We start from the raw sequence: 20,222 nt of genomic DNA, 5'->3' as shown, positions 1-20,222 counted from the left end.
ATAGGTTACCATATTTAATATATATTTTTTGAAACACAATATACATATATATTTGTGATTGCGAGGAGGTGTAGTGAACAAAACACACTAGTAGCCGTGAATGAGCTAGACCACCTGATTTTAATTGAAGTCGCATGCGCTTATATCTCCCAGTTCACAATGACTCATGGGACGGAAATGACGTCAGCCCCGAGGACTGCAGCTGCACGCAGTACATCGGAGCTCTCTGCCCCCTGTGAGTCCTCAGCTCCATAGCCCGGTTCGCTTGCAGAGTGGCTCAGCCTGCCACAAGACAACTCCCCCCTCCGGCATCCAGCCAATCAGTGTTCAGAGATTTCAAACCATCTGACAGTATACAGTTTGTAAGTTTAGGCGGGAAACCCCTCTGCTGCAGGGACACTACTGTCAGTGGTTTCTCTAAGTCAACGTATGGCAGTTTGAGATGATCGACTGTGAAGGTCTCTTGCCTTCCCTCACTGTCCAGGATACGTTATGTCATTGTATTGAAGCACCTTGTTGGGCACTGAAGCGGATTTTGGTACATTCCTCTCCTCACGAAAATGTACTGGCAATCCTTGAGCTCTTTCGGGACTTAGGAGGCAGTTAGAACATGTCGTGAGGTTGGGATAGAGGTTAAAGTGCTGACTTTTCCCCACAGACTCATTAGGAGTGCTGTGGGCAAGTCTTCCTTTCCCCGAGCTGCTGCTACAAACTCACCTGGGACAGTAAGTGGAGCCCCATACACAAGCTCAGCAGATCCATGGCCAGATCCTCCTTTGGCACCATGCTTATGCCTAGTGTCACCCAAGGCAGCTCGTCTACCCAATTTGGGCCTTTGAGATGCGCCATTAGCGCTGTCTTCAAATGGAGATGGAATCTGTCCACAAGGCCATTGGATTGTGGGTGGTAGGCTATAGTATGATGTAACTGGGTGCTGAGGAGCTGGACTAATGCCGTCCATAATGCTGCCATAAACTGCTCCCTGTCCAAAGTTTTGTCAGCCAGTAATCCAAAATGAGCTACCCAGTTTGCAATGAAGGGCCTAATGCAGGTGCTCAAGAGTGAGCCAGCCTCCAGACATCCTGTGAATTTGTCCACCATCATGAACAGGTACTTGGTGCCTCTTGAAGGTGGCAGCAGTAGACCAATAATGTCCACATGAACATGGTCAGAACTCCTCTACATCAGAGTAAAAGACTGGAGAGGGGCTTTCATGTGTCTCAGTATCTTGGAGGCCTAACAGTGCACACAAGTTCTGGCCTGGTGGAAAACCAGTTTCGGCAGGCCATGCCACATAATTTTATCCATGATGAGCTGCTTAGATGGATGGATGGGTGTGCCAGGCCATGAATTGCATCAAATACACAGCGTCTCCAAGTGGCAGGTACAATGGGTCGAGGTTGGCCCCTAGATACGTCACAGAGAAGTGTAGCCCGAGAAGGTCCGAACCTCATATTCTCCAGCTTTAGCCCTGAAATGGCAATATGATAGGCTGTAACCTCGCTGTCCTGCTGCTGCAAATGCTGTGTAGTCAATCCCTGGAGACAAAGAATGGATTGAATGAACAGACATCCAAGATGGTGCATCTGCCAGGAAATTGTTCTTGCCTGCAATGTGCCTAATGGAAGTAGATATAGGAGAGATGCCTCTGTTGCCTTGTCAACCACAGGTCCAACACTTTGGCAAAGGTGAACGTGAAGGGCTTGTGGTCTATAAAGAGGGTGAAATCTCTTCCTTCTAGGAATGCAGGAAATGGTGGATGGTGAGGTAAAGGGCCAGGAGCTCTCGGTTGAATGCACTGTATTGTTGTTTTGGCGGGCCTTAAGTGTCAGCTGAAAGAGGCGAGTGGTTTCCAATTTTCATCGATCAGTTGCTTTAGGACACCACTGACATCTGTGCTAGATGCATCGACCATGAAGGCCGTGGGCATGTTGACTCGTGGATGCACCAGAATGGCCATGGTCACATTGGCCAATGCATCTTTGGCTCTTTCGAAAGCTGCTGTCAACTCCTCATCCCATTTTAGATCTTTGGGCTGTCTGGACAGAAGTTTGAAGAGGGGTTGCATAATTCTGCTGTCACTGGTAAAAATAGATGGTAGAAACACACCATGCCTATGAATTCCTGTAGACCTCACACGGTGGCTGGCTTGGAGAAATTGCGCATGGCCACCACATTGGACGGGAGTAGCACTGCTCCGTGTCCATCGATACAGTGCCCAAAAAGTCGATAGATGTAAGGCCACACTGGCATTTAGCTGAATTGTAGCCAGGTCATACTCGCTGAGCCGATGGCAGAGTTGACGTGGGTGCATGCTGTGCTCTTGATAAGAGCAGCTAGCAATGAGAATTTTGTCCAGATAAATGAACACAAAATCTAGGCCTCAGCCCACTGATTCAGAAGGTTCTGGAACATTTTTGCCATGTTCTTTAGTCCAAATGGCATGTGTAGGAATTTGAACAGCCTCAATGGTGATGAGTGCCGTCTATGGAACATCGTTGGGGTGCATTGGAATCTGATGATATCCCCTAACCAGGTCAATCCTGTATATGAGGAATCAGGTACCCATCTGCAGTCGTAACATCCTTGAGCCAGTGATAATCTCCACATGGTCTCTATCCTCCAGAAGCCTTTGGTACCATGTATAGGGGGGATGCCCATGGACTGTCCCAGCAATTAACTATCCCTATCTCTTCCATCTTCCGGAGCTTCTCCTTAGCAACCTGCAGCTTGTCAGAAGGCAGTCTGTGCACCTAGGAATGTCGCGGTGATCCATCTGTGGTAATATGATACTGGACGCCGTGCTTGGGTGCAGCTGCAGAGAACTGTGGGGTGACAATGCTCAGAAATTCTGCCAAGATTTTGGCATGCTCATTCTGAGAAAAAGTCACCGAGTCCAGATGGGATTCCAGCAGAGGGGCTTAAGGGGAGCAATTCAAAAGTCTTGGAATCGACCAATCGACGTCCCTTCAGGTCCACCAGGAGGAAGTGAGTGTCCTGGCTTAAAGGAGGCAAAACACAGACTTTTGCTCCTGCGTTGAAGAGGACACGCTGACCGGAATGCCGGTCCCACAAGTAGAGGAGCCTGTCATGGTGGATGGCTGTCATAGACATTAGCGACAACCAGCCCGAGTGTTTCCCAGGTGCAAGCAAGGTGGGCAGCGGTGGCGGGCTGCAGAACTTCATTGCTGGTGGTAGTAGCACCATGATTGCACCTTTTCTGGGTTTTCATCTGCTGTAGCTGTCACTGACCTCTTCTCTGGGGCAGAAAACAACTGAGTGCCCCCTGGGGTGACACAGCAACCTGGTCAACAGTCACCCCACCATGTTGCTTGGCATGCCATAGGACATCAGCATGTGCCACCAGCCTACAGGGATCGTTGAAATCATCGTCTGGCAGGAGGAGGGACATGTCCTCTGGCATCTGCTCCAAGAATATTTGTTAGTACAGCAGGCAGAGTTTGTGGCCATCTATAAGTGCCAGCATGTAATTCATGAGGATGGATGGTGTTCGGTCACCTAGGTTGTCTTTGTGTAGCAGCTATGCTGCTCATTTCACAGCGGAAAAGCCCGAAAGTACAGATGAGGAGCGTTTTGATGGCCTCGTACCTGTTAGCAGCAGTTGATGCAGGAAATCGACAATTCTTCCAGTCGAGTGAGCAGAGCACGTAGTAATACTTTGGGGTGTCCGTGGTGATCTGCCTGATGTGGAACTGGTCCTCAGCCTGCTCAAATGAGACAACAGGCTGTGAGGTCCAAAAGGGAGGCAGTTTCAGTGAGACCACACTTTGTACATTAGCCTCATTCATCGAGAGGTCCAAAATTGCCATTTGAGCCCATCGGGTCACCACTGTGATTTAGAGGTGGTGCAGCAAACAAGCCACACTGGCAGCCATGAGTGAGCTAGACCAACTGATTTTAATCGAACTCACGCGAGCGTGCGCTTATATCTCCCAGTTCCCGACGATGCTTGCGACTCCTGGGACGGAAATGTTGTCAGCCCCGAGGCTGGAATAGTGCCCAATACTTCGGGGCTCTCTGCTCCCTGCGAGTCCTCAGCTCTGTGACCCGGTTTGCTTGCAGAGTGGCTCAGCCCACCACATTTTTAAAAAAAATATATAATTTAAACCATATTGCAAAAACAACAAATGCAAACACACTATATGTGGTAACCTTTGACCATGTCCTCCTTTTGGAATGGCCACCTAGTTGCATCTTTTGTCATCAAATTAGTTGGGATTCAGTTGATTGTACTCATATCCCACATTAGAGCTGTGCAATAAAACACTGCAGGACTGAATCTTTTGTGCTCAACTGGGACCTGTTACAGGATATGTTGGAATAGTTAAGGGCAAAATATGTCTTTAAAATAAATATTGTGAGGGGTTAGTTTAAGTAACTCTGAATACGTCTCTGAAACCAACTGGAGTCTTCCTGAGCAGTAACTTTAAGCACCAGAGCCTGGTGAAGATTCATAAATGTTAAATTCTGTGCATGGTATAAGAATTGCCTGATACCGGTGAACTGGAAGAAGTAAAAAGTGAATGCTTGGACAGTGAAACAGAGAACGTTCCTGAACATATACACATTACATACACATACACTTAGAATTAAAAGGGAGTTAAGTTAATAGTATAAGTTAAAGATTAATCTTGTTATCTTTAAAGAAAATTAAAAACAGCTTTTTTAAAAGTAACCATTGTCTTGGTGAATTTGCTGGCTTTTGGAGTCCTCTGGGCTCGTAACAGACCATATTTCAAGGATACCACTGTGGAGCATTTTATAATTTCTTAAGATTTCAAAATGCATTTAATCATAATGTCATTATGGAGAAGGGTAGGTCTGGGCCTCGGATTGAGATTCTAAATTGGAGAAGGGCTAATTTTGAGGAAATGAAATTGGATCTAGAATGCATGGATTGGAATAAGTTATATTTGGGCAAGGTAGAGGTAAGTAGAAGACTTTCAAAGATGAAATTTTGGGAGTACAGAGATTGTATGTTCCTCTCAGGATTAAAGGCAAAGTTAACAGGCATAGGGAGCCTTGGTTCTCAAGGGATATTGGGGATCTGGTTCGGAAGAAAAGAAAAGTACATGCAAGATGGAGCAAATGGTTACCACAATGCTATTACAATCCAAGCAACCTTGCTTCAAACCTGGCAATATTTCAAAGGAGTTTGTGTATTCTGCCATGTCTGCATGGGCTTCCGAAAAATAAATATGGGGTTTGTAGATTAATTGGTGTATTTGGGGGAGGCATGGGCTTGAGGGCCAGAAGGGTCTGTTGCCACGCTGCATGTCTAAATTTAAATTGTTAATGTAGTAGAATCCCCATTATCCAGCACCTATGGGGATCGTTGATTCCAGCTATGTGAATTTTCCGGTTGACTGAGACCCACTAATACACCTGCATTAAGAACACACAGTTTAAAAGACAAAAGACAGTGCAAGATGTAAAGTAATTTGAAAAAAAAATCAGTATTGTAGTCTTTAATTATGTAAATTCAATTTATTCAGCTATTTCTTGTAACTTACAAAATTTAAATTTGTATCCAGATCACAGTGTCACTCTAGCCACTACAAAAACTGTGCCGTCATCAGAATGAACCCCCTTCCCTTGCGCTGACAACTCACTTCCACGCCAGTATCCTGGTCAGAACCTCAGTGTAACCTGACTCACTTCCACATAAGTGGCCTGGTCGGGCCCTCAATGCAACCTGACATACCTTCTCCACACAAGTGTCCCGGACAGCCCCTCGACCATTTTCATTTAAATTTGAACCACATTCATGAGCATTGTAACAGTGTGGTACTAGCCACTATGTAACCATGCCACTGTCATAATTAAACCTCTCCCCCAAGTTTCATGATATAGCCTTATTATTATACCTAATAATATACTAATAGCAATAAAGACTTTACCAGGCAGGGATAGGGAGACCCTTTGGGAGAGTCGCCCCAGTGGCAAGTGGTATTGGCCGGATCTTCATCCTGGGCACTGCCATTTTATTCAAACACAACTTTATTGAAACTTTGCTCAAACAGCTGCTGTGGCCGTGCGTGATCTCCACTGGCTGAATATTTGCTCCCAAGGGATTGTGTGTTGCTTCGGAGAACATTTACTCGTACAGTTTTAAACTTGCATTTAAAACTTTATTTGTTATTTATTTCCCCGTCTGTTTAATTAATGGTTTATTTTTGCTGGCTGTTTGAGTTTTCAGTTAATTAAGTGCCAGATAATGGGGATATTACTGGACACAAACACCAATCACTTCGGCAAAAAAAATGAATGTTTATAAACTGGTCAAAGAATGGTGGATGAAATTGATAATTTTCTCTCAGTGAGCTATACAAAACAGTCAGGGAAGAGATACAGTTGATAGAGTCAGGAATTACTGGTGCACAATATGCATATGATTAACATTCATCCACAAAGTTTTATATTCTACAATAGGATAATGCGGTTGAGAGAGAAATATGTGAGAGTCATCTTCTATACCCTCTGCCTCCATGTCACCAGGCACAGTTGTTAACAAGTGATATTATTCAATTCAAATGAGATAACAATCTGAAAATATCAACCCCATTCAATGATGTAAACAAGTGTCTCTGAAAGTACATGTATTGAACTCTATTTTGTTTGCATGTTCAGTGGACAGTCTGCCCTGCCAACTGTTGAAATAAAATATTCTGGCAGAATCAGTGTAGAAATTTATGGATTTAGCTAATAAATACATCCCTGTTGAGCCATCTGTTTCAAGAGTGAGTGCTTCATTATCTCTAATTGGATTTTCAGATGAATATGATTCCTCTGAGCTCTGAACTGCAGGCATCACAAAGTAGTTCCCCTCACTTCTGAGGACAGATAAGAAATCTGCAACAGTCTTTCATACACTGAGCACTGGCAAAGGTATCTTATCACCACTTCACTTTCCATTTTGACCCACAGAAATGATAGTCTCTCCAACAGAATTCCTATAAAACAGACTTCCTCCCAAACCTTTAATTAATGTTGAAAGAAAACTGAATCACTCTACATATTTTAATTGGAGCTGTCGTATCAAAGGGTGAACAATTATTCTTTTCATTGCCGTGAGATGCCCAGCATACACCCTGAAAGCACTAAATGCTGTTGTGTTTCTTGTCAGTCCGTTCCATTCAGGAAACATTATACCATTTAATTCATTTATAGTTAACTGTAAACCGTAATAAACTACAAGTCATTAAATCTTTTGAGGGGGAGGACGTGGACCTGTCCTCGGGCCTGCGGAAAGGAGCTTTCAGGTGGAGTGCAGTGTGCGCGGTACTGGCCCCACCCTTTACACCCATGGTTCGTGTGCCGTGGCCAAGCAAGCTGGGACGTGGCAGCGAGGTCCTTGGGTCGTAGGTTTTATATCGGAGTTACCTTCTCCTATGCAGGTTGCTTAACCGGGCTAAATAATGCCTGGAAAATGTCTGAAAATAATTTACTTGAGGCAAAATAATTTTACTCGAAATCTTTTGATAATCTAACACCTTGTCAAGCCTGAAGCTTCCTTGAACTCCTCCGTGTAATTATTGTTACTCGTGAAGTTTCTCTTGACTTCCCAATGCAATAGAAATTGAATCGCTAGTTTCCCACAACTTCAAGACAAAACAGCCCTCTGCTACCACTAGAAATAGAAATTTAAATGGACATCCAAGCTCAGAGTATTTGAGATGATGACTATGTCATTGCCCTGGTGCTGAGGTGAATCTTCTATGTTTCAGAATTATTATAGGTCCTAGTTGAGGTGTTTTGAACCAGGGATTAATATTTCAAAACAAGAGAATCTCCCATTCAGGAAATAAACAAAAAGAATTATGAATCTTACAAATTTCTCCATGGGCTCACTCATTGATCATATTTCAGGCAGGGATTGACAATTTTAAGCTATCAAGGAAATCCAAGGAGATGTGGTTAAAGGAGGAAAGTGGAACAGCCATGATCTTTCTCATTAGCATCTAAGGTGGCAAGCGGCCTACTTTGATGTCTCAGATGGTGATCTTGAGGCATTAGCTATTTTTTTTCCAAACTATAGCTTCAAGGAAAATGATTGTGTGCACTTCCACAACACACTTGCATGCATCAGCTTCATGAAAAAATATTCCCAGATGCCATATTTACTTGGTGGTGGCCTCACGTTACTCACTTTGGATCCTTGGCAAGATAAGAAGTGGTGATCTGAAAAGAAATGTGAAACTCGGTTGCTTATTGGCTTGGACAAAGAAAAGCAGGCTCCTCTCAGTGTTCCTAACTGAGGCACCTCAGACCCTTGAGATGTCTAAGCCTTGGGATGGGTTGAGTATTGATTCATTGAAGGTTCATTTATTTCCCAGATAAGTAAGGGAAGCCCATATGTAACTTATGTATACATGTTCAGTTAGAACAGACAGGTGAAATCTTATAATTTTGCTGACCTGCTTTGTATCCATTACAGTGCACTACTGGTGTATTGATAGCTGTTCATTTTTCCATTGGCACTGCAAACTGAATGGTGTCTTTCATGAGGCCATCTCTATTATGTTAGAAGAGCTCCATGACTCACTATGTGCCATGTTCTCTTGTTAGAGGAACATGATTTGTCTTTGTAGGATATCCCAACTGATGTGAACAGACTTTATTTTCATGCTTTCTTCTTTGTTCTCGGTCAATAAATGCAATAAGAAGCATAGCTATGCTGTAACACGAACTGAACACATTTATTCATTCTGTCTTGTGATTTGCAATCACATTTATTATCAGATCAATAGAAGGAAAAACGTCAGACTTTGAAAAATATGAAAAATTATATTGGTTTTATTATGGACTGGACATTATATGTGGACATTATATCCAATAAGATGCATTCAGAAATTAGTGCATATGTAAGGCTCAGTTATTATTTCATGTTAACCAGGGGAAAATGGACATCATAAAGAAGACATGTCAATAAAAATATTATTTCCTGTGTTCCATCTGTTCTTAGTATTATAACACATCATACTATTCTACAGAGCAATGGAGTTCTCCATGTTTCCTTGCCTCGATTTATCCTTCAGTCAACATTACTGAAACAGGTATGTTTGATTATCATTACATTGCTCTCTGTAAGTTAGCTGTGGTTCATTTGACATCAATGTTCCCTGCAATGCTACCTCGCCAAAGTATTTCCTAGCTGTAAATTGCTTTGGGATGTGAATAGTGGAAAAGAAATGCGATTTATGCTTTGCTGAGTTGGGGAACTGGGAAGGGGTTATGGGAGACTGTACATCTGGAGAAACTTCACCAAAGTCTGCACAGATACATGGTTTTAACCTGGTTGCTTGTTCCATAACAAATCACCCTGAAAAGTGAAGTTAATTCCAGGGATAAGGAGTTGATTGCTTTTTCTTCCTGCTTTAGCCTTTCTTCTCTGCCCATATATTTTCCTGAAGTGACCAAACATGGCAATTTGATAGACCAACTGCTATTTAGTTAACTTGGGAGTTGTAGTGCGAATAAAATGCAGCACGAGTGGTAGAACAGTCTGGAAGTGTTACAATGTGTAAATGTTTGGCTGAATAAAAGGTTGCAATTAGATCAGCAAGTTATTCATGAGATTTTTTTGGTTGTGCATGACCTATAATTTAATTGGAAGAAAATGTAAATAGCTTTTATTCTCTACAGCCATCTGTCTCAGACAGGTAATATTTTTCTTTTGCATGCATATTAATGTTGGACGTATTGTTGCACCTAACTAATTTGCTGGTGATAACATTAGCGTAAGTATTTTGAAAAATGAACAAGGTTTTATAGATGTAGATGATTTTGTTTTGACATAAAACAATGTTCTAGGCAGGCGAACTGGCCCCGCTTGTAATCCACGTGGCGGGGCAGCCGGCCAAAATGGCGCCGTCGGGGGGTTTCCCCTTCTCAGCACCGGGCTCCGAAGCCCTCACTATCCAGAATGATGTCAGCGCCCCCCCAGCGCAATTCTCAGCCAGGTCCAGGCTGGGAGTATAAATCCAGCCCAGCAGCTAGCAATAAACCAGTTTCCTGCTCACTCAGTTCAACCCATCTGGTTGTATAGCTTCCGCTACATTTGGTGACCCCGACCAGTTCAAACATCTTTGAACCCAATATGAGCGAACCTGGGATCAGTGCTATAATCGTCAAGCTGCCTGACTTTTGGGTTCAGGAGCCAGAGACCTGGTTCGGCCACGCGGAGGCCCAGTTTCACCTCTGCCAGATTTCGTCCGACACGACCAAATTCTACCATGTGGTCGCCACCCTGGATCAGGCCACAGCCAAACGTGTGCTGCACCTCGTTCAGCACCCACCCGCCAAAGACAAATACGGGACCATCAAGCGAGGGCTCACCAGATCCCTCGGATGCTGCACATTGATGCCTTGGGGGACAGGTCCCCGGTGGAGCTGATGAATGAGATGCTCACGCTCATGGGTGATCACACCAACTGCCCACTCTTTGAGCAAATTTTCCTCAACCATCTGCCCAATGACATCTGACCATTACTGGCCCAAGAGAGCTTTACCGACCTGAGGATGGTTGCTCAGAAGGCCCAAGTGCTATGGTTTGAGCAATTCCTGGAAGGCTCGGTGGTCCAGCAGGTCATGAGCCATGAGCATGACCATGCCAAGTCTGCTCCTAGCGCTGTGGTAGAACACCCGGCCCCTGCATAGGCCACCAAGAGCATAACCAGGAGCACAGCATCCACTCTGGGATAAAGAACGCCACACAGACCTTCCAGCGCCTCATGGACTCATTGGGCATGGATCTGGATTTCATCTTTATTTACTTGGACGTCATCCTCGTTGCCAGCAGGGATCAGATGCAAAACAAGGCCCACCTGCGGTCCCTCTTCTCCCTGCTGGCTGACTTCAGCCTCATCATCAACCCAGCCAAGTGCCAGTTCAGGAAAGAGTTCATGCAGTTCCTGAGCCATACCATCACGGCCAAAGGATGCAATCCCGCCGCTACAAAGGTCGCCGCTATTAAGGAGTTCCCACGCCTGGACAGCCTCAAGGGGCTGCAGTAGTTCGCGGATATGATTAACTTCTATAACCAATTCATCCCAGGAGCCGCACTCATCATGCAGCTGCTATTCGCCCTCATCACAGCCAAGCACAAAATGCTCACCTGGACTCCAGAGGCCTGCAGTGCATTTAAGGCCACCAAGGACGCCCTCACGAAGGCTACTATGCTCGCCCAACCACACCGACCTGCATATGGCACTCTCCATCGATGCCTCTGCCACAGCCGTCAGCGCCGTCCTGGAGCAGCAGGTGAGTGGACAATGGAACCCACTGGCATTCTTCAGCTGGCTTCTCTGCCCACCAGAGCGCAAGTAGAGTGCCTTTGACTGTGAGTTACTGGGCATGTAGCTGGCGGTGCGGCATTTCCGCTATTTCTTGGAGGGGAGGATTTTTACCATCTTCACTGACCATAAATCCCTCACTCAGGCGCTGACGATGGTAAAGGATCCCTGGTCGGCCCACTATCAGCGCCAAATCTCCTTCATGTTGGAGTTTACTAGCGATATTCGGCACAAGGTGGGGAAGGACATCGTGGTCACCGATGCACTCTCACGACTGGCCATCTGCGCGCTGACACCCGGCCTTGATGTCGACCAGCTTGCCTGGGACCAGAAGTCCGATGAGGAGAAGCAAGCTTTCAGGACTGCCATCATGGGCCTACGGTTCCGAGACCTCCCGTCTCCTAGCAGCAAAGACACCATCTTGTGTAAGGTTCCGAGACCTCCCGACTCCTAGCAGCGAAGGCACCATCTTGTGTAATGTCTCCAGGGGCACCCTGCGGCCAGTGGTTCCCCAGCAGTGGCGCAAGCAAGTCTTCCATCACATCCACGACATTTCGCACCTGTCGATCAGGTCCACGGTCCGTATGGTGGTAGAGTGGTTTGTCTGGCATGGGCAACAGAAGTAGATTGTGGGCTAGGCCAGAACATGCATCCATTGCCAGATGTCCAAGGTGCACAGGCACACCAGGGCACCCGTGCAAGAGTTCGAGCACATCCAGGAACGGTTCAGCCACATTCACGTGGACATAGTTGGGCCCTGGGGCAATCATTACCTGTTTACGGTGGTAGACCGCACCACTTGTTGGCTCGAGGCGATCCCAATGCCAGACACCTCCACAGACTCCTGCTCCTGAGCACTGTTGCATGGTTGGGTCACCCAGTTCAGCGTTCTGAATCACCTCACCAGCGATCTGGGTGCCCAGTTCACCTCTGTGCTCTGGGCACAGCTCGCCAACAGGTTGGGGATAGAGCTACACCACACCACGGCCTATCACCCGCAGGCCAATGGGCTGGTCGAGCATCCACACCGCCACCATATGTCGGCATTTATGGCCTGACTCACCGGTCCCATCTGGGTGGACGCACTGCCTTGGATGCTTCTGGGCATCAGCTCCACGCCCAAGGAGGATCTGGAGGTGTCATCAGCTGAGCTGGACTGCGGTGAACCGCTGACACTGCCCGGTGAGTTCATCAATGTGCCTCACGACTCCCAGTGGTCACCGCACGAGCTACTTCCCCAGCTCCGGGCCCACTTGGACTCCTTAGCACCCTCACCACCGCCCAGATATGGCATATGGCCATCTTACGTCCCCAGCTATCTGCTCTCCACAGAATATGCTTTTATTCGGCGGGGCCCGCCCGTGGCACCTCTGCAGAGACTTTACCTTTGATCTTAATACCTTTAGTTTCAAATTAATTGTGGAGAAGGATGGGTCTGGACTTTGGGTTGAGATTCTAAATTGGAAAAGGGCAAATGAGAAAGGATCTGGGGTGTATGGACTGGGCAAGTTGTTTTCAAGCAAGGATGTGTGAAGTAAATGCGGGAGCTTCAAAGGTGAAAATTTGAGAGTACAGAGTTTGTATCCTCAAACCAAGTTCTGCAGGTAGAGGGGATCTTGGTTTTCGAGGGATATTGGGAATTTGGTTTGGAAGAAGAGATATATGTATAATAAGTAGAGGCAACAAGGAGCAAATAAGGAACTTGAGGAGTATAAAAATGCAAGAAAAACCTCAAGAAAGAAATGAGGAAGGAAAAGAAAAAGATGAGGTTGTTTGAGCAGATAATGTGAATAAAAATTCTAAGGGTTTCTCCAGGTATATTAAAAGCAAAAGGATAGGAAGGGACAAAATTAGACCCTTTGAGGATCAGAGTGGTTGGTTTTATTTGGAGGAAAAAGAGATGGGGAGATCTTATATGTTTTTTTAATCAGTATTCATTCAGAAAACCAGCATAGAGTTGTGGGAAGTAAGGAAAACAAGCAGTGAGGTCATGGAACCTCTACAAATTAGAGGAAGAAGTGCTTGCTGTCATAAAACAAATAAGGTTGGATAAATCCCCAGGACCAGATAAGATATTCCCACGGACCTAGAGGGAGGCTAGTGTAGAAATTGCAGGGAATCTGGCATAAATATTTAAAATGTCCTTAGCCATGGGAGGATTGGAGGATAGCTCACATTGTTCTGTTGTTTAAAAAAGGCACCAAAAATAACCCTGGAAATTATAGGCTGATGAGCCTGACATCCATATAAGGGAAATTATTCAAGATAAACAATTCAGATCCTACATGGGAGGTTAGTCAGGAAGGTTCAGATGCAAGGTAGTAAAGGCCAAGTAGTGAACTGGATTTGATGTGGCTAGACAACAGAAACCAGAGAGTAGAGGTGGATGATTGCTTCTCAGACTGGAGCCTGTGACGAGTGGTGTGCCTCAGGGATTTGTCCTTGAGGCCATTGTTGTTTGTCATATATATCCATGATCTGAATGATAATGTGGTAGACTGTATCAGCAAGTTTGCAGAGGACACAAAGATTGGAGTCATTGTGGAAAGAGAAGAAGGATTTTCAAAGCTTGCAGAAGGATATGGACCAGTGCGGCGGTGTGAGCAGTGGAAGAAACACAGCCACCACGTTGAGCATTGTTAATGACTGTTTATATCCAAATTCAGCACATTCCTTTAATGGCAGCATGAGCTCAGTCACCTGCTGCATTGTGACATCATAATCGCTGCCCAGGGTGTGTGCTGGAAGGGATGCTGGAGTCAGAGAAAAACCTCTGACAACGCCAATTACCCATGGCTGACCCACCATGTGGCGATACAAGCAGGGCCGGTTCACAATGAGCATGTGCACTGCCACACCACCACCCCCCACCCCGTCACTTTGGCGGCCGGCTCTGGCCCTTGGGCGCGGCCGTCTGCACCAGCTGTGATGTCCAGATGGGCTGCCTTCAGGTGGTCCACTGTAAAAAGTTACTCTCTCTCTCCCACCAATGTCCAGAGTGAAGGTTCCGCCAGACCGGTGCAAGACTTTGTATGACCCCTTGTATGGTCGCTGTAGCAGTGCACCTTGTGGTCACATCTGGACAAAAACGAACTGGGCCGAGTCAAGCTCTTTGGGAGATGAAATGGCCGAATGCCTTGGCGTGCCAGGGGTGGGGGAGCTAGGGAGGTCAGTCGCCTGTGTAGGTCTGCCAGCAGGTTTTTGTCGTTGGCTGTGGTGTCAGGGGCTGGGCCAAAAAACTCACCCAGCAGGGAAAGCAGTGAGCCATAGGCCATCTCTGCTGCTGAGGCCTTCAGGTCCTCCTTGGGTGCCGTCCTAATCCTGAGGAGGACACAGGGTAGTTCGTCCACCCAGTCTGGTGTGGAGAGCCTGGCCATAAGCGATGCCTTCAGGTGCCTCTCTGTCGCTAGTGATGTGTGCCGGGACTCCGAAAAGCGCAATCCATTGGCTGACCAGAGTCCTGGCGCACATCTCCATGGAGGCTTCCTTAATCAGGACAGCCTCCGGCCACCTTGTGGTCCGGACCACCACCGTGAGGAGGTAACAAGTCTCCTTGGACACCAACAGGGACCCGATGACATCAACGTAGATGTGTTGGAATCTGCGAACCGCCGGTTCGAAGTTCTGGATGGGGTTCGCGTGTGTCGCTGGACTTTGGGGGTCTGGCACTGGTACAGTTCCTGGCTAGTTCAGCCACCTCCTTCTTCAGCCCATGCCACACAAACCACTCTGCGACCAGCCGCACTGTTGTCTTTACCGCTAGGTGAGCAAGGTCATGGATCAGACTTAAGACCTTCGCCCAGCAGTGCGGCGGGACCACCGGGCACGGCGTGCCTGTTGAGTTGTCGCAGAGCATCCTTGAGTTTGAGGCCCGAGATGACAGTCCGCAAGGCCTGCGTCTCTGCATCATTCCTCTGTGCCTGAGGCAGTTGCTCGTAATCCAGGCCGGATGCGAGAGTGTTAATGGCTGGACAGGAGAGCGCATCCGCCACTACATTGTCCTTGCCAGTCCTGTGTCGGATGTTGGTCGTCAAATCAGACACGTACAAGAAGTGGCGCTGCTGTCTGATGGACCACAGATCGATGACCACAGATCGATGACCACTCACCATCGCCAGTGCTTGAGTGAGGGGCTTGTGATCAGTGAAGGCTGTGAACGGCCTGCCCTCGAGGAAGTAGCGGAAATGGCAGATGGCCAAATACAGCACCAGGAGCTCCCAGTAGAAGACACTGTATTTGAGCTCCGGCGACTACAGCTGCTTGTTGAAAAAGGCCATCAGGCACCATTGTCCATCGAGCCACTGTCCCAGAAGCCCCCCCCCCACCACTGCCATAGTTGAGGTGTCCACAGAGAGCGTCGTTTGTGGCTCCGGCCGCAGGTGCACCAGCAGCATGGCACTGGCTAGAGCCTCCTTTGTCATGATGAAAGCCCTGTCCACCTCCTCTGACCACGATAAAGTCTTTCCTTTGGTGGCCATGAGTGCGAACAATGGGCACATGGTGCGCACGGCTCCAGGGATGAAATGATGATAAAGTCCACGTGAACTCTTGGACGCCTTTCAGAGTGGAGGGTTTGGGAAATCGTTGAACAGCCGCTACCTTCTCCAGCGCTGGCGCAGCCCCAGCCACCGAAATGGTGTGCCCAAGGAACTAAGACTCCTTGCCGAACTGGCATTTGGCCGTGTTAACCATGAGGCCAAAGTCCGCCAGCCGGGCAAAGAGTGTGTGGAGCTGGGCTTTGTGTTCATCACAGTTGCGACTGGCATTGAGAATATCGTCCAGATAAATGAACACAAAGTCCAGATCTTTCCCAACCATGTCCATGAGGCGCTGGAACATTTGGGCCGTGTTCTTTAGACTGAAGGGCATATGCAGGAACTTGAAGAGGCCGAAAGGGGTGATAATGGCCATTTTACCCACGTCATCTGGAAGCACCGGGATCTGATTGTATCCCCACACAAAGTTCACTTTGGAGAAGAACCGTGCACCGTTGTGGCTGGTGGAGAAGTCCTGTATGTGGGGCACCAGGTACCTGTCAGGGATGGTTGCATCATTCAGTAGTCTCCACACAGTCTCCAGCCCCCGAATGATTTTGGGACCATATGGAGTGGCATCCATGTGCCATCCAAGCGCCGGACAATTCCCAGTCCTTGGAGCCTGGAGAACTCTTCCTTTGCCTGCTGGAGCTACTCGGGTGGCAGCTGTCTGGGTCTAGCGTGCAGTGGGGGGCCCTATGTGGCAATGTGATAGAAGACCCCATGCTGGGGCAGGGTGACGTTGAACCATGGCTCTAAGTTGGCGGGGAATTTGTAGAGGAACTCTTCCCTGGCGGCGGCTATGGCAGTGATTTCGGGCCTGCGGGTTTCTGCTTTGTCCACTCAGGTCAAATGGAACGTTTGGGCGTTGACCAGCCTTTTGCCCTTCATATCAACCAGTAAGCTGTGAGCTCTGAAGAAGTCAGCCCCTAACAACGAGATACCCAGAGGCTAGGATGAACCTCCAGTGGAACTTCTCCTTCCCGATCTGGATTTGTGCCCTCTGGGTCCCATAGGACCTGATGGCGGAGCTGTTGGCTGCCCGCAGGGTTGAACCTCAAGATCAGGTGCGAGTCTCTAATGCTGTGGTGGGAAGGACGCTGAGCTCAGTCCATGTCCACCAGGAATGTCCATCACATGAAGGAGGCTGTTTGAGTGGCCAGCTGTTGCAGCCATCAACGGCGGCTGGCTTGGTCATTTCCCTGAAACCCAAGGGTTTGGCGGCACTTACGGGCTTGTGGTTGTCTGGCTCCTGGTCATGCCACCTGGTTAAGGTCTGCCTTATTCTCCCTCTTCGTCCGCCAGAGGGCATCTGCACAGGCTGCTGCTCTCCTCGGGTTTGAGAAGTCTTCATCTGTGAGGAGCAGCTGAATGTCCTCCGGCATCTGTTCCAGGAATATCTGGTGGAAGAGGAAACAAAGCTTGTGGTATTCTGCCAGGGCCGGCATTTCATCCTTCAGCGCCGATGGACCATGGTCCCCAAGCCCACCTAGGTGAAGGAGCCTGAAAGCCCATTGCTGGGGAGTTAGCCTGGAAGTTCCAAGCAGCAGGTCTTTGAGGGCAGTGTACTTGCCCGTAGCCGGGGGGTGGTGGATGATGTCGTCCACCCTCACTGCCGTATCTTGGTCCGGAGCACTCACAACATAATAGAACATCGTGACGTCTGAGGAGATGTTGCGGAGTTGAAATTATGCTTCCGCCTGCCTGAACCATGTTCTCAGTCGTTGTGTCCAAAAGGGGGGAAGCTTGATGGAAATGGCGTTAACCTCTACTGATTCCATGGTGTTTTGAGTCCAGAAAAATGTCTGGGCTCATTGGGGGTCACCACTGTGGCAGTGTGAGCAGTGGAAGAAACACAGCCGCCACGTTGAGGGTCATTAACTACTGTTTTTATTCAAATTCAGCACGCCCCTTTAAGGGCAGCATGAGCTCAGTCACTTGGTACATTGTGACATCCTAATCGCTGCCCAAGGAGCGTGCTGGAAGGGATGCTGGAGTCAGAGAGAAACCTCTGACAACGTCATTTCTCCATGGCTGCCCTGCCACGTGGCAATACAAGCGAGACCAGTTCACCATGAGGATGTGTGCCGCCACACCAGCTTGAAAAATGGTCTGAAAAAAATGGCAGGTGGTATTTAATGGAGACAAGAGAACATTGTTGCATTTTGGAAGGACAAACCAAGAATGGACATACACATTGAATGGTAGGGCATTGAGTGCAGTAGAACAGAGTGATCTGGGAATACAGATGCATAATTCCATGAAAGTGGCATCACAGATGGATAGGGTTGTAAAGAGACCTATGGCATATTTGCCTTCATGAATATAGGAGTTGGAATATTATGGTATAGATGTATAAGACATTGGTGAGGGGAAATTTGGATCATTATGTGCAGTTTTGGTCACCTAACTACAGGAAAGATATCGATAAGATAGAAAAAGTGCAGAGATGATTTACTAGGATGTTGCCCAGATTTCAGGAACTGTGTTACAAGGAAAAGTTACAAATGTTATGACTTCGTTTTCTGGAGCATGGAATAATGAGGGGAGATTTGATAGAGGGGGATAGACAGAGTAAATGTAGATAGGTGTGAGATACACACCAGAGGACATGGGTGAAGGCGAAAGCTGAAAAATTTAGCGGGAACATAAGGGGCAACCTTCTGACAGAGAGTTGTAGGGGTACAGAACCAGCTACCATCTGAAGTGGTGAATGGGGGCTCGATTTTAACAATGAAGAAGAATTTGGACAGGTACATGGATGGGGAGAGGTATGAAGAACTATAGGCTGGGTGCAGATCAGTAGGACTAGCCAAAAACATTGTTTTCCACAGATTAGAAGGGCAGAAGCTGCCTGTTTCTGTGCTGTAATGTTCTGTGGTTCCATGGCTGCCAGAATGTTTTGAGTAAGTTTTGAGTTAAGCTAAATTGGCAGTAACTGCTTGCAACATTTGCACAGACAGACACCTTTACCCAATTAAACATAAAGAACATAAGGTCTTCTAACAAGTGGTCAAATTTTCTTCTTTTCTGATTGTTGGTCCTTAACTAGGGTGAAGTTGCAGGAATCTGTGCTGGAATATGACTTGGTTGTGAATGTGGGAGATAGGACTGGTACATTTGGAATGGTGAAGAATCTGTTTCTTGTGATTTCCTTTGCATCTGTAATATGAAATTTAGGATTTAAATAAAACCAAGGAACTCAGCAGGTCAAGCAGCATCTGTGGGAGAAAAAGAATGGTAAACATTTCGGGTCAGAACCCTTCAAGATTCAAGAAGTTTTGAATTCTTTCAGCAATTTTACCTGCTTAAAATCAAGTATCTGCAGTCTCATGTCTCCAAAAAAAAAAGTTGGGACTATTTTTGGAATTTTACAAATCCTGGTGACACCACACTTGGACTATTGTATGCACATCTGGTCACTGCACTGAAGAAACGTTAAGGTTGTGTTGAGAGAATGCAAAGTGAATTCATTAGGATGTGCCCTGGATTGGAGAACTTCAGTTCGGGGGAGAGATAAGTTGACAAGAGATGTGGAACATTTAGTTAAGAGGAAGAAAGAAGCATAATTAAGGTTTAGGATTCAATAATCAGGAAGACCTCTTGAGAATTATAAGGTAGCCAGGAAGGAACTGAAGAAGGGATCTGAGAAGGCCCAAGGGATTCTACCCAGACGTGAAGAACAGAAGGATGACTAGAGTGAGGGAAGAGACTACTCCAGGATTTTTGGGATAATGTGCCTGGAGGCAAATGAAGGTGGGGAAATACAGAATATTTTGTTTAATTGTTCACTGAGAAAAGGGATCTTGATGAATAAGAGATCAGCCTTTCACATATTCAAGAAAAAATGGCAGCTGTTATGAACTAAATCAGCAGTAATGATAATGAATAAGACTATGGTTTTTTAAAATAGTAATTTATACAGCAATGAGCTCTCTGAACCCTTCTCCATTAACAATGGCGTGAAGCAAGGCTGCGTTCTCGCACCAACCCTCTTTTCAATCTTCTTCAGCATGATGCTGAAACAAGCCATGAAAGACCTCAACAATGAAGACGCTGTTTACATCCGGTACCGCACGGATGGCAGTCTCTTCAATCTGAGGCGCCTGCAAGCTCACACCAAGACACAAGAGCAACTTGTCCGGGAACTACTCTTTGCAGACGATGCCGCTTTAGTTGCCCATTCAGAGCCAGCTCTTCAGCGCTTGACGTCCTGTTTTGCAGAAACTGCCAAAATGTTTGGCCTGGAAGTCAGCCTGAAGAAAACTGAGGTCCTCCATCAGCCAGCTCCCCACCATGACTACCAGCCCCCCCACATCTCCATCGGGCACACAAAACTCAAAACTCAAAACGGTCAACCAGTTTACCTACC

The 20,222-nt window shown here is 47.0% G+C and overlaps 1 protein-coding gene and 1 long non-coding RNA gene across 11 annotated transcripts in view; both read left to right on the top strand.

Annotated features, from left to right (window-relative positions):
• The window catches only part of astn1 (astrotactin 1), a 2,519,376-nt gene that overhangs the window by 1,831,459 nt on the left and 667,695 nt on the right, over positions 1-20,222 (top strand). The gene's annotated exons all lie outside the window — the stretch shown is intronic.
• The window catches only part of LOC138763398 (uncharacterized), a 106,670-nt gene that overhangs the window by 7,576 nt on the left and 78,872 nt on the right, over positions 1-20,222 (top strand). Inside the window, exon 3 of the long non-coding RNA XR_011357526.1 lies at positions 9,015-9,077. This is a non-coding gene — a long non-coding RNA (uncharacterized lncRNA). The remainder of the gene's footprint in view (positions 1-9,014; positions 9,078-20,222) is intronic.

The sequence above is a fragment of the Narcine bancroftii genome, chromosome 5 (genome assembly GCF_036971445.1).
Source record: "Narcine bancroftii isolate sNarBan1 chromosome 5, sNarBan1.hap1, whole genome shotgun sequence".
Taxonomy (NCBI): Eukaryota; Metazoa; Chordata; class Chondrichthyes; order Torpediniformes; family Narcinidae; genus Narcine; species Narcine bancroftii.
Note: the sequence above shows the minus strand (reverse complement) of the source record. Positions and strands in the feature narration are given on the sequence as shown.